Source organism: Melanerpes formicivorus, unplaced genomic scaffold (assembly GCF_026170545.1).
Source record: "Melanerpes formicivorus ecotype bairdi unplaced genomic scaffold, bMelFor1.0.p_v2 SCAF_43, whole genome shotgun sequence".
NCBI classification, from domain to species: domain Eukaryota; kingdom Metazoa; phylum Chordata; class Aves; order Piciformes; family Picidae; genus Melanerpes; species Melanerpes formicivorus.
In genome coordinates, this window is record NW_027142395.1 from 2871927 (window position 1) to 2885301 (window position 13375).

Below are 13375 nucleotides of genomic sequence, written 5' to 3' on the forward strand. Positions count from 1 at the left end.
TACTCATACAAACATCAAATCATTTGGAAGTTTGTCTTTGCCTCTAGCCTCTATAAAAGCAGTGGCAAGCCTTCTTCAGGCTGCTTGTGATCAAGCTGATGACACCTGGAAACCTACAAATCAGTAGATTTGTTCATTTGAACTTACTGATTTTCCTGACATTAGGCTGTTATCTTGTACCACCTACTTAGATTGCAACAATAGCAATTAACTTTTTGCTAAATTCAGCTTGCAAGGGTCAAGTAGGGTGAAAGAATATAAAGATATCCAGCACCACTCTCATATCATGCAAGCAGAAATATCCTGCATCTGTGCTACATCTCCAGCACATTAGCCAAGCTTTGATGAAGGAATGCTGCAAGACCTTCTCCTGAGAATGACACAGAAATCTCCATCTATCGTCTAACCTGTTACAGATATGGCAAGTCAATACTGCCTTTTGTAATGCCGTTCTTGTAGAGATGTGACCAAAGCTGAAGGATTTTCAGTGTATTTTTGTCTATACACCACAAAAGACTCCTCATTTTTCTGTGGAGTTCAGTGCAGAGAGCTCTGCAGATTTGATCATTCTGTACTCAGCACTGGTTAGGCCACACCTTGAGTCCTGTGTCCAATTCTGGGCCCCTCAGTTTAGGAAAGATGTTGAGTTGCTGGAATGTGTCCACAGAAGGGCAACAAAGCTGGTCAGGAGTTTGGAGCACAGCCCTGTGAGGAGAGGCTGAGGGAGTTGGGGGTGCTTAGCCTGGAGAAGAGGAGGCTCAGAGGAGACCTTATTTCTGTATACAACTACCTGAAGGGAGGCTGTAGCCAGGTGGGGGTTGGTCTCTTCTCCCAGGCAGCCAGCACCAGAACAGGAGGACACAGTGTCAAGTTGCACCAGGGGAAGTTTAGGCTGGACGTTAGGAAGAAGTTCTTCACAGAAAAAGAGATTGGCCATTGGAATGTGCTGCCCAGGGAGGTGGTGGAGTCACCATCACTGGAGGTGTTTAGGAAGAGACTGGATGGGGTGCTTGGTGCCATGGTTTAGTTGATTAGATGGTGTTGGGTGATAGATTGGACTCAATGATCATGAAGGTCTTTTCCAACCTGGTTAATTCTAATTCTAATTCAAGGCATTTGCTTGTTTAGTGTGTTTTTTCTCTATTTTTTTTTTTTTCAAAATGGAAGAGTGCTAGGGGGTTTCCCTTCAATCTGGCCATACTGCAGGCTGCTAGGGGGAAAAATAATAAAAATACAACATAAGGAAAGAATTTAGTAGGAAAGCATAACAACCACATACAGTAAGGGGTAAAGTGCTACAAGTAGAAGTATAAAGTCTAGCTGTAAAAGAGGTGGTTGGCGTGGCTACAAGCAAGTGAGAGGAGAGCAAACCCAGAAATAACAAAATTAGAGAGCTTTAACAAATCAAAAAATGTAAACAAGAGAAAAGGGAAAGAATGTGCATTCTTTAACAATAAGAGAAAAAGTGCAGCTCTTTGTAGCCAGGAGAGAAGCCAGGCAAAGATCCAAGAGCACAGAGCAATTAAAATTAGTTCAGAACAGAGGAACACCTTTGACACTTATGTAATTTGTTAATGTTCCACTTTTAGAGTGAAATTAGAGTATTTGGATGATTCTGCTTCATTCTCTGTCCCTTACACTGACACTCAGCACTCACAGATCTGTTTCATGGGTTAGTTACTAGTGTATACACTGCAGACAGCTGGCACTAGGTCTGATTTTGACAGAAAATGTTTGGAATGGCCTCAGTACATCATTTTCATGTCATTCTATAAACTTTTGAGAGGTGAATGTCAAGTGCAGGGGGCCAATCTCTTTTTGGTGGTGTGCAGTAATAAGACAAGGAAGAACGGAAGGTTTCACCTCAAAATGAGGAGAAAATTCTCTACAGTGAGGATTATGGAACACTGGAACAGGCTGCCCAGAGAGGTTGTAGAGTCTCCTTCTCTGGAGACTTTCAAAACCCACCTGGGTGCATTCCTGTGCAGACTACCCTAAGTGATCATGCTTTGGCAGGGCAGTTGGACTCGATCTCTGGATTGAGTGCTTTGTGAAGTGGTTTAGTTGATCGGATGGTGTTGGATGATAGGTTGGACGCAATGATCTTGAAGGTCTCTTCCAACCTGGTCTATTCTATTCTATTCTATTCTATTCTATTCTATTCTATTCTATTCTATTCTATTCTATTCTATTCTATTCCGTTCTGTTCTTTCTGTTCTAATCAAACAAACAGAAAAACAACCAAATACCAAACCAACCAAAACCCCAAACAAAAAGTCAACCACTCCAAAATTAAAAAGCTTGCCACTTTGAGGTATTGTTACCCACCAGAGAAACCTTGAAGGCATGACCAATGAAGAATGTACCATTTCAGAATAGAAATGTAGGACATTCATCTGGCACTTGTATCACACACAGGACAGGCATGCCTAGATCTCATTTATGGGCTGCCACCCATTACTGATGTTTATAAAGCACTGAGTCAGACAAAGAATTGCTGCCTCAGAAGACTTACAGCTTAATTCTCCAATCAATCCTTAGGTCAGCTCAGCCATAGCAGATAACAGTGGTACATTCTGAAAACAAAATGGGCTCCTGTAAGGACACAACAGAGTTTTTTAAATGCATTGTACTCGTTCTTCAAGAGAGTTAAGAATCTCGTATCAATGCTCTTAGACTGTAGTATTGTTTTGTAGTATTTCACTCCCTACCTTGCAGTTACAGCTTGTGGAACACAGAGATACTACATCCTATTTCTTCTTTGATACAGTCTCAATGCAGAGGGAATAACTACTTATCTGATGGCCACCTTTTGCATTGGGACTAGCAGCAGGGAAGGTCTGCCTGCACTTAAGCATTAGGCTTGCCTGTAAGCCAAAAATTTCTTGATTGGAATTTGAATTTCAGAGCCTGAATTCAGAGCTCCTTTCAAGAACTAAGCCTGGAGACATGTAGAAGTAATATGTAGTAGTGGTTCTGTGTTGCACATACAAACATAGCCTGTACAAAGAATATACCAGCTACTTAGATTAAGGCAATAATCTAAGGCAAAAATAAGGCAACATTTGTTGAACATAACCCCCACCATTTATGAGGCAGTCTGGCACACTCAACTTTTGCAGAAGAGCGGCTTCCTATCCATGGATGCCCCACAGTGCCATCTAAATATTCATGAGAGACAGGCAATCTAGGACAGGAGCAGTCTACAAAAACAACAAACACAACAACTACAGATAACACAATAGCTATTAGATGCATTTTGCTGTTGCCATTTCTTTTTCATTCTCCCTCCTGGGTGAGAAATTGTATGGAATAGGATAAAATGAGAGAAGTGAAAATAACCACCAAAGAGAAAATTAAACCAGAGAGGAAGAGAAAATCTTGAGGACAAAGCACAGCTAATAGAAAAGCAAAGGAAGGAGAACATTAAGTAAAGCAGCTCAAAGAGATTAGATTAATATTTAGTCAGATTCAGAGAAAAACCTGCAGCAGTTTATTTGGCCCAGGGCACTGCTTAAATAAATAAATAAATGTATTTGGCCTTGCTCCACTGGACCTGGTGAGGTAGCTGTCTTTAGAGGTACAAGATTTCACTTACTAAGCCACTGAGGGTGTGACCTAGACCACTTTCCCTGCTCCCCACAGCTAAGTTTTATGGCCTGACTGGACAGATAATAAGGAGTAGTAATTACAGTTGTTGTTCTTTCTACTGCAAGACAGCCTGTACAGGGGGTCAGGTACCCACTGGGTACAACATAAGGCTTTTGATGTTAGCTCTAGAATATATTGCAGCAAAAAGACAGAAGAAATGTCCAGTTTGAAGCCAACTTCCTCTACCCTGTATCAGAGAATAATGTGCACAAGGTAATGTGCAGCATCTACAGCATGTGAACTCTCACACTACCTAGCATGACGCTCTCTACGTGAATCAATGATCCTCATAGCCACCCTGAGACTTGGCTTTGAGGGTAAGGAATGTTGGGCCTGAGGACACAGTTGCAGGGTACCACTTCAGCTGGCAATATACAGGAGAGATGAGAAAGAACACAGGAGAACAAGGAGAGGGGAAATGACATAACAGGCTTAAGATAGCCAGGAAAAGGTGGTCAGAGGCAGGTGCTACAAGAGTTTAAAGATCCTTTCTATCCAAAGGCTATGAAATGCACATGGCTGGTATTTCCCTTGATATGAGAGAGTGGCGCAGCTGCATCTGAAAGAAATCAGTCTACAAAATTGGTTCTCCAGTTATATTTAGCCTAAGTTTGGCTAAACAAAAGTGCATTGCAAGAGATACCCCTAAGATAAATCATTTGAGAAACTGAAGAGCTCATGACAGGACTCTGATCAGATATTTGGAATTCTGTACCACCCATGAAAACTAGCAGTCATACATTAAAATGCCTAGGTAAGAAACATCAATTTTCAAATATTCTTCTTAATGTTAAAATTGTTTAAGGTACAGAAATATGTTTCATAAGAAATATTTAAAAAAAAAAAAAAAAAGAAGAAGAAGAAGAAGAAGAAGGCAGGCTGCACAAGAGCAGCAAGCCCTCCATGAGAACAAATCCAAGCCTAAAATGCACTCTTGCAAACTTGTGTATATTATTTTTATAGGGGGCAAAGGCAGTGCTAGGTACAACACAACAAACTGAAGGAGAGAAAAAACCACGTACTGAGTAATAGGAAAAGATTTTTGCTTGTCAGATCTATGACTCCACTGGATGGTCTAAAATAAGTGTACTGAGGCAATTTAAACTGTGCTATATGAACAAATGGAGAAAAAATTCTGTAGAAATTCATGCCTAGGGGGATGACTTTTGCAAGTCTTCCACTGCTGGATGTAAGTGAAAAAGGAAGGGACTTTCACAAAGGCAAGAAAAAGCTGTCTTTCCCCCTCCTTGTTCTGTTCAATGACCAGGATAAGAGGTCAGGAAATTCAGATGCCCATGTACATGTCTTGCAGAGAGCATACATACCAGACCCATCACCATAACTAAAATATTTTCTCTTAAAGCCTTTTTTTTCCCCCACTTCACAGTTCCTGAAAGTTTTATAAGGATGCCTTTTTTCAGGAGGAAAAAAAAAAAAAAAAAGAAAAAAAAAAAAAAAGCTATGCATGTTTTATAGTCAATACATCCATAAAACAAGAACACCAAATGCTGCAGCAGCTTGCTAAAACTCATTCAGGCAAGGCCTAATTAAAAAGAAAAGAAACCTTTGCAAACAGCATGTCTCCAAGAGGTGAAAGGTCCCCGTGCTTCTCAGTGAGGAAACACCAGGGCCACCTTTAAACTTTATAGTTTTATTAGTGCTTTTGTCAGCAGCATGTATGTGTGTGTTGTGTTTTAATCGAGGCTCTGAATTTGTCTGTGACAGACTCAAAACAGGAAATTAACACCCTGCGGTGTGGCGGTAAAGCCTCAGAGGAAACAGCAGTAGGGTACATGAGGCCGAGGATGAACAAAGACCCGTAAACATAACATCACCTATAAAAGTCACACTTCAAGGCACAGGAAGGATACTGAACAACACTTGGCTGCATTACACACTTGCAGTAAAAAAAGAAAAGCCTCAGGTTGAGAGTCAGAACATTTACAAGGCACTTATTTTTCTGAATATTTGCTACAGTTCAATATTTCAAGCAACAGAGTTCAAAGTTAGGCATAGGAAGTACCCAATGAGCTCTCAAATGTTATATTTCCACTTGATGCAAGGCTCAGGAATAAGATATTGCTTTTTATCAGAGGCCCTGGTTATTTGGGTTATTTCCTATTCATAAGGATTTCAACTTTTCTGCAGGCAGCTGGATGGATTTCTGATGTTACCATGGTATTACTGACCTTTAGCATGGGATTGTTAATGTGACCTTTGCTTCTTTCCACTTCTACAAGGATGTTTCAGTGTAAATACTTTGGAAGCCAAACAGCATCAGGAGATTCCTCCTCTCCAAGACAGGAATAAAGCTAGCTTAGCAAGGAGAGCAGTAGGGGAAGAGATGCAAGTTGATGGGCAACAGCTAATAATGATATAAAACTGGAGAATTATATGGAACAGACCTCTTTTCTGCAGCTGAAAGATATCTGGTAACTGACTTTTGCAGCACTGAACACTACCTGCGAACTGCCCTATCTCGAAAGGAAATGATAGGGGAGACTATATGCAGCTACAGGGACCCAAAGGCAGACTCTGCAGGGCAGAAAATATGACAGTTGTTTGAGCGGAGTAACAGAGCTTGAGGATGAAGAAATATTGGCAATATTGCTTAAGATACCTATTGTAACTCCTATGATTGTGAAAGACTGAAGCATTGTTACAAAAACAGAGCATGTACACTTTTTAAGGAAGATATGCATGTTCCATCAAATCAATTAAAACACCAGAAACCACCTAATTTACCAATTAAAAAGAAATAATAGAGGAAACCCCACTGTTGTCACCCTTATCCAATAGGTTCTTCACCTCAAGCAACTGTTAATATAGTTGTGTAAATGTTCATTCTATTAACTTAAATAAAAGACAGACTAGAGTTTCATGGGGCAGTAGGAATCTCTGCTGTAAATTAGACCAGTGTGCAGCCTACTAAACTGAGAGAAACTAAAAGATTTCTGCCCGACTTGCCAGGCATGAAGCGATATTTGGAATGCTGTACTAGTGGCTAGAAGCTTCAGGAAAATGTGTGCTTTATTAGGGAAAAAAAAAAAAAAAAAAAAGTTCTGTTCACAGTGAGAGTTCCCTGCAATCCTGAACAGATATAAACTCCGTTTTTCAAGAAAGACCAAATAATACCTTAAATTCCATTAAAATTCAATGGGGTTTATGAGCCTAACATCCTAAATCCTTCTGAAAATCTAAGCTTTTATGTTGGCTTATGCCACAGAGCATGAGAGGGAGATATTTCTTATATAACTTGAAGAGTTCAGAGCATACACAAGTAATCCAAGCCACCTGTGGATCACTGCAGTCAAAAATCTGTGTGGGTTCGACCCCCAACCCCTTCTGTTTTTTAAAGTAGGGTTTCTAATACATTTAGGCTTTGGACAGACTACAAACAATGCAACTCTTGGGCAAGTGTCAGTGCCACCACAAAGCTACGCTAGATGCCTTGCCTGGTGGCTGGTCCCAACAGGCTCCCCTGTGAGAAGCTTCAGCTTGGTGTTCATGGAGAAAGACATCTATGCAGAGCGAGCACCACCTGCAGATTGCCCTGTGCCTGGGGAATCCCCAGATGAGGAAATTGGTTGGCTTCAAGTTCTTTGAGCTATTGGAGCAGCACAGAAGTGCTAGATCAGCTTTGGGTATGGCTCTGATGTTAAGGTGTCCCAGAATTTCCGCCCATTACTAACAAAAAGTACGTTATAGAATTAGAATAACTGCATTGACGTTGTATGGATCATCTGGAAGTGACATAAAAGGGTACAAGCAAATTAATAATCTAAATAAACAGCATTTCAGAACTGTACTTCTTGTGGATTCCCACTTCCATTTTTCTTTAAAAAAATGCACATAGGATTAAAACACTAGAGATGGGTTCAGTCAAAATGTTACGTGACTCTTGTCAGCTTGAAATTGTGGCTCCCCACATGCATCTTGTAGATAATGCTTTGCTCCAGCTGATACTAATACAAAGATTCAGCAAGAAAGTGCCAAAATAAATATAAAAGCCATCCACTACCAACCAGGAGGCAAAGCAGCACCAAGAAGCTACACTGTTCATGGGGGAGTTCAGATCATATGTTACTGAAGAGATTCATTCAAACTAGACGCTGTGAAGACAGCTTTAAAGACATGTCACAAATGAAACCTAAAATTAGCAAGGTTTTATCTCGTCACTTTATATTCCCACCCTATGTAATGAGATCACATTGCTGTCAGAGCCAAAGGCTCTCTCTCAGTGCTGTTGCTCTGAGAGGCTAACAGTAGCTGTCAAGACCTCTATTGAGGCATTTGAAATTAATATCTATATATATTTTTTACTGTCCTTTCTATCACCACACAAGGTCTTGAAGTGTTCATATTCTGATACGGTAATTACTTACCTAGTGAAGAGCAAAGTTGTGCCTGATTTCACATCATATAGCTAAAAAAGAATATATATCATGTTAGAAATATTTTGTTGAGTAGAAAACATCAGATGCAAGTTGGCTGCTATAGGCTTTTGAGGGGTTTATATAGAAATTAAAATTTGAACAGACTCAAAGGACTCATTTGTCTTTCATTTTAACAAGTGACAATCCAGATGAACACCCAAATGTTAAAAAAGCAATTCTGGAGTAAAAGCTAGTGTGAGGGAAAGCCAATTAAGCCACCTTTAAGAGTTAATTTAAACAGGAGTAAGAATTTCAGAAAAACACTGTTTTCAGAAAAATAAGTAGGTTGCAGTGGTATGCAATGTATGAATGGTATGGACTGGTACCCAGTAAAAGTCACCATTTGGGTGCAAACATGTTCACAGAACTAAACCAAACAAACAGACCAGGGAAAATAAAAAAATCACAGACAAAGAAATTTTTTGAGAGCATGCTGTGAAAATTATATTTTCAACCAGCTGACATTTGGCAACAGGCAACTCTGCTGTTGGAGCTCAGGCAGGCTTATGCCTTCAGTATGCACAGGGACCAGAGTACATATACAGCCTTTCCGAATACCTACACGATTGCCACTGGCACATGCAACTTCACTGTTCCTTTAGTGTCTCGGTTTGATAGTTCTGCAACAAAGTTGTTCAAAAAATGCAGAATTACAGTAGGATCTGGTGGATTGCCTCCAATAAGGAGGCAAGACACAAGGTAAGTAGATACTGCCCAAAGAGGCAGGCTCAGTTGAGATCAAGGGTGCAATGCAGCAGTATGACATTTTTTGGCTTGTATTATTATTGCTGCCCCCTAAAAGACCTGGTGAACCTGCTCCTGATTTTCTGAGACCTTCTAAATTCATCTAGCATTTACTTCAGATGACAGACTGATATACATCCAGGAAATAAACTGTAGAAATCTCAGAGCAACTTCCCATCTTCAGAGAGAATTTGTAGCGTAGCAAGGGGCAATCCTGTGACAGTTTAGGCTGTGCCTTTAAAAAAAATCTGAGCAAATCTACAGTTGGTGTAAAAAGAAAAACAAGAGCGATAATTCTAAACTAATGCCACTGGTCAGATGAGTGGGATGTAGTTATACGATCTTACATTCTTTTCTCATTCTGTTCTCTCCATCTCCTTCTGCTGGCATGCATGCTGTTCTGGACAGAGAGAGAGACCTCTTATCTATGGCCTTGAGATAAGCAATACTAATTTCTTAACAATGCTTTGAGCTAACTAAAAATCCCTTTAACATCTCGCCTTTTCTCTTTTCTTCTAATTAACCAGACAAAAAAGGGATGCAAGAGGTTGAGGGAGGCAAGGTGGAATCCTCCTGCCCAAGGAGGATTTCTGTCCTGTTTGCCTTTTGTAAATACCTGCATAATATTGTAAATACTGTGTGCTATGTACTTATTCATTGTATTCCATTATTGCTTGTAAAACATAGCTTCATTCTCTTCTCTGACTGGGTTCAGCTGAGCTTTTGTTGATGTGTGTGGGTTAAACCATCACAAATCCTTAAGCTTCATCTCAGCTTTTCACTTCTTAAAGTGATGTATTTGGTGGGAGGGAAAAAAAAAAGTGAGGGGATGAGAAAAGAAAAAGTAAAATTTAAGCAAAGGGAGATAAGACAGATACAAGCGAAAACAGATTTACTGGTTTGATTCTTGTTTGGGGTTGGTTTCAATTTGGTTTTGTTTTGTGCTTGGTTTTGTTTTTTTTCACTTAATTTGCAGCTTTTGCTTATAACTCCTTCACTCCCATTGGTATATTTTAATCTTGGAGACAAGGCCAGCATACACAAGCCAGTTAGAAGACAGGAAAGAGGCATGAGTTAAAGTTTTTCACCCAGGATGAGAGATGTTCAGTACTGAGGCTGCAATTAGAACTCAGGTTTGCATAGTCCAGGTTTTGCAGTTATATTTCTTGACACAGTGTGTCCCAGATGAGCTTTATTGACTTCCTTTGCATTACTGCCAGAACAGCCTTTCCATCTACAAGGGAATCTGATTGACACTTGAGGAATCATTCTACAAGATAAGACAATCTTCTAAAGTTTACTCATGAGGATTATTTATAGTGTAGAGACAAAACTCAATTAGAGTAATATAGAACAAACAGCAGGATGGGGTTTTCTCAATTTTCAAAACCTCATGAATTTAAGTGATTGTGCTTGTGTAACACAAGGCTTCACAAGCTCTTTAAATAGACTTACTTCTAATCTAGAGAAGACATTTAGGGAAGAATTACTCCTGAATTGATTATGTAACAGTTTATAAACGTTTTTCTTAAGTATTATCTTTGCCAAATAGTACTTAATCGTAGTTTTTCAACAGCACAATAAAAATGTGGGGGGAAAAAACTGTCAGTCCATTAGCAGCATTCACATAAGGGGATTTTCAGGATAGTTATAAATATCTTCTAAGAGGTTTAAACCACAAATTTTTGCTGAACTATAAAAAGGGACTGTGCAGGACCTTCTAAAATATTTGTGCAGAGACATGAAAAGGTGCCTCGGGAAAACTCCCTCATATTAATAAAAACAGCTGTTACTGCCCATGATGTGCAAAGGCTGAGAGAGAATCCTTACAAATATTCTTGTAACTTACTCTGTTTGAATGTAGCAGTTTTCAGAAAGACATCTCCAGAAGATTTGGCTATAATGTCTTTTCTTGTCCTACTAGTTGCTTCAAAATAAGGGAACCAACCCATTTTTGTATCATCTCCAAAGTACAAGGTGTAAAAATGTCAATTCAGCATTGAATATTTGAATTAGCTATTATTTATGCTTGTGTAAAGTCACTGCTGCTACCAAATTTTCTTCACTGTCTCCTGGCACACATTCTCAGCGTTCTAGAAATTTGGCTAAGGTAATCAACACCAACAAAGAAAGCAGCATGAGAAAGAAAGAAAGAAAGAAAGAAAGAAAGAAAGAAAGAAAGAAAGAAAGAAAGAAAGAAAGAAAGAAAGAAAGAAAGAAAGAAAGAAAGAAAGAAAGAAAGAAAGAAAGAAAGAAAGAAAGAAAGAAAGAAAGAAAGAAAGAAAGAAAGAAAGAAAGAAAGAAAGAAAGAAAGAAAGAAAGAAAGAAAGAAAGAAAGAAAGAAAGAAAGAAAGAAAGAAAGAAAGAAAGAAAGAAAACCCTCTGAAACAGCAGACATTATGAAATATAATCTACTGTGTTTCATTTCTAAGGGCACCATTCACAATAAAATTTAATGCTAACCCCAAACTCTGTGCTGTTAAATCTCTCAAAAATAGAGCACTTTACAGTTTTCAAGAATTCTCAGATGCAACATAGGTGGCTTGGGGAATAGAAATCTAACTGGTTTTGACACTTTGGTTGCTGTTTCTAATGCTATCTTCTTAATCTTGCACAGAGGTAATAAAACCCCCAACATTCTATTTTACACATATCACACACAAAAAAAAAAAAAAAAAAATTAGTGACCTGCCAGGAAGCCTTCACTTTTTTCATCTTGGTGTTCTCCAAAGGAATAACCTTTAAAGTCACTATTATCTTGCTGGGTTCCCAACCTGAGCTCAAATTGCTATGAAACTCAGCTACCAGCCTGACCTCAGTGCCAGGAAAAATTATGGAGCAGATCATCTTGGGGGCAATCACAGCACATTTACAGGATGGCCAAGGGATCAGGCCCAGCCAGCATGGATTTAGGAAGGGCAGATCCTGCCTTACTAGCCTGATCTTCTTTTATTATCAGGTGACCGCCTGGTGGATGTGGGGAAGGCTGTGGATGTAGTCTACCTGGACCTCAGCAAGGCCTTTGACACCGTCCCCCACAGCAAACTTCTGGCCAAGCTGTGAGCCCCTGGCTTGGACAGCAGCACTCTGAGCTGGGTTAGGAACTGGATGGAGGCTGAGTCCAAAGAATGATGGTGAATGATGCTACATCCAGCTGGCAGCCAGGCACCAGTGGTGTCCCCCAGGGATAAGTTCTGGGCCCCAACCTATTCAATATCTTTATTGATGATCTGGAGGAGGGAATTGAGTCCATCATCGGTAAATTTTCAGATGACACCAAGTTGGGAGCAGGTGTTGATCTGTTAGAGGGTAGAAGGGCTCTCCAGAGGGACCTTGACAGACTGGACAGTGGGGCAGAGTCCAAAACGATGATATTCAACAAGTCCAAATATCAGGTGCTGCATTTTGGCCACAACAACGCCATGCAATGCTACAGGCTGGGGTCAGAGTGGCTGGAGAGCAGCCAGCCAGAAAGAGACCTGGGGGTACTGGTTGACAGTAGACTGAACATGAGCCAGCAGTGTGCCCAGGTGGCCAAGAAGGTGTAGCAGTTTGGGTTGGGTGCCCTCTGCTATGGGGGGTGTTTCCTGTTTCCAGAAGTCCAGCCCAGTCGGTGGACATGGGAAACTAGGTATTTATACCATAATTCTCTGAACCACTGTAAGATCCAGCGTGGGGTCTGGCACTTTCTCCTTCTTCCCTCACCGTCACCTGGTAACTAGGGGAGATGTCTCCCGGCCTGGCTAGGCCCAAGGCCATGGGGGGATGGCCAGTCTCAGATCTGGCCAGCTGAGACTAGCCTAGCAGTGGGGGGGGGGGGGGGGGGGGAGGGGGGGGAGGGAGGAGGGAAGAAGGAGCCCTGGGGGCCTTGGGTGTACCCTCAGGTGGGAATGGGATGTTTCTGGGTCTGCTTTGGGATTTATTTTGTCACTGCGCTTCTGGCTCTCTGTAAACATTCACTGCTTTCCATTTAAACTTTCCATCACTTTTGCAATCCGTTTGTCTGAGTCATTATTTTTGCCCGTGATGGGGAGGGGGTCTGCCTCAACCCATCACAGAAGGCCAATGGCATCCTGGCCTGTATCAGGAACAGTATGGCCAGCAGAAGCAGGGAAGACATTGTGCCCCTGGACTCAACACTGGCTTGGCCACACCTTGAGCCCTGTGTCCAGTTCTGGGCCCCTCAATTTAAGAAGGACATTGAGACTCTTGAACGTGTCCAGAGAAGGGGAACAAGGCTGGTGAGAGGCCTGAAGCACAAGCCCTATGAGGAAAGGCTGAGGAAGCTGGGGTTGTTTAGCCTGGAGAAGAGGAGTCTCCGGGGAGACCTTCTTGCTGTCTACAACTACCTGAAGGGAGATTGTAGCCAGGAGGCGATTGGTCTCTTCTCCCAGGCAACCAGAACAAGAGGACACAGTCTCAAGCTGTGCCAGGGGAAGTTTAGGCTCGAGGTGAGGAGAAAGTTCTTCCCAGAAGGAGTAATTGCCCATTGGAATGTGCTGCCCAGGGAGGTGGTGGAGTCACTGTCCCTGAAGGTGTTCAAA

The 13375-nt window shown here is 41.1% G+C and overlaps 1 long non-coding RNA gene across 1 annotated transcript in view; it reads right to left on the reverse strand.

The window, feature by feature from the left end:
- The window catches only part of LOC137451379 (uncharacterized), a 134012-nt gene that overhangs the window by 34833 nt on the left and 85804 nt on the right, over nucleotides 1-13375 (reverse strand). The window contains exons 3-4 of the long non-coding RNA XR_010989802.1: nucleotides 8037-8077; nucleotides 2516-2595 (exon numbers count right to left, since the gene is read on the reverse strand). This is a non-coding gene — a long non-coding RNA (uncharacterized lncRNA). The remainder of the gene's footprint in view (nucleotides 1-2515; nucleotides 2596-8036; nucleotides 8078-13375) is intronic.